The sequence below is a fragment of the Kogia breviceps genome, chromosome 4 (assembly GCF_026419965.1).
Source record: "Kogia breviceps isolate mKogBre1 chromosome 4, mKogBre1 haplotype 1, whole genome shotgun sequence".
NCBI classification, from domain to species: domain Eukaryota; kingdom Metazoa; phylum Chordata; class Mammalia; order Artiodactyla; family Physeteridae; genus Kogia; species Kogia breviceps.
The window spans coordinates 179,206,310-179,207,433 of NC_081313.1; positions in this window are offsets into that span (position 1 = coordinate 179,206,310).

Consider the following 1,124-nt stretch of genomic DNA (forward strand, 5'->3'; position numbering starts at 1 on the left):
CGTGTGCAAGGGGCCGGGAAGGGGAGGGAGGCGTGCGCGTGTGCCCGCGGGCTGCTGCGGCGTGTGCGTGGGGGCGGCCACGTGCGGTGTGCGTGTCTGTGTGCGAGCGCGGAGGCCCCAGCGGCCTGGGCGTTGGCTGAGCCGACGCCGGGGCTTCCAGAAAGCCGGGGGCCTCCAAGGTGCCGGTTAGGAGTTTGAGGGGTGATGAGGAAGGGGTTTCAGGCAGGGGGTCGGGACGGCCTGCCCAGAAGTCGTATTGGAGGCTGTCCAAGGGCTCGGGCGGTCTGGGAGATGGCGAAGGCGGGCGGGCCCCCCTGTAAATACGGCCCCAGGGTGGTCAGAGGGTCCCATGCCACCCGTCCTCTGTGACCTCCCCCTTGACCTCCAGCTGACCATGCATGCCAGCTGAGTGGCCAGCTGAGAGTCCTGGACCCTCTCTGGAGTTTGCCTCCCCCAACCCCCCGTCAATAAAACTGTTTACAACCACCGGCCCCCAAGGCTCTGGGTCTGCTCTGTCTCCTGGGGGTGGGACTTGGACAGTGGCCTGGCCTGGGGCAGTTGGGAGCACCCGGGAGAGTCCTGTCACTGCAGCCAACAGAATGAGGGGGAGCTGGGCGTGGAAATGTGGAGAGTTGCAGGGATCCCAGTCTTCATCTGGATGGGGGCCAGTCTCTGGTCCTTCAGCAAAAATTTATTATGCACCTACTATGTGCCAGCCACTGTGTGGAGACAAAGACCCCTGTCCTCATGGAGTTCACAGCCTAATGGGGAAGACCAACCACATACAAGCAAATTAGGACTTGATTTGAATTAGCGATATGTGTAATGAAGAAAAAGCCAGATAATGCATTAGGTAGGGGGTGACTGTGTATGGGGGGGGGGAGTTGAGGAGAGCCTGCCAGAGGAGGTGACATGTAAGCTGAAATAAGATGGGCTAGAAGGAGCAGCTGTGGGGAGATGTGCAGAGTGTTCTAGGCAGAGGGAACAGCCAGTGCAAAGGCCCTGCGGTAGCAACAAGCTTGGAGGAGGGCCCAGGCCATTAGTATGCCTGGAGCAGCCACACTAGGTGAGTGAAAGGGGAGCAGCTGGAGATGAGGAGGGAGAGGAGCACAGGGCCCCAGGCA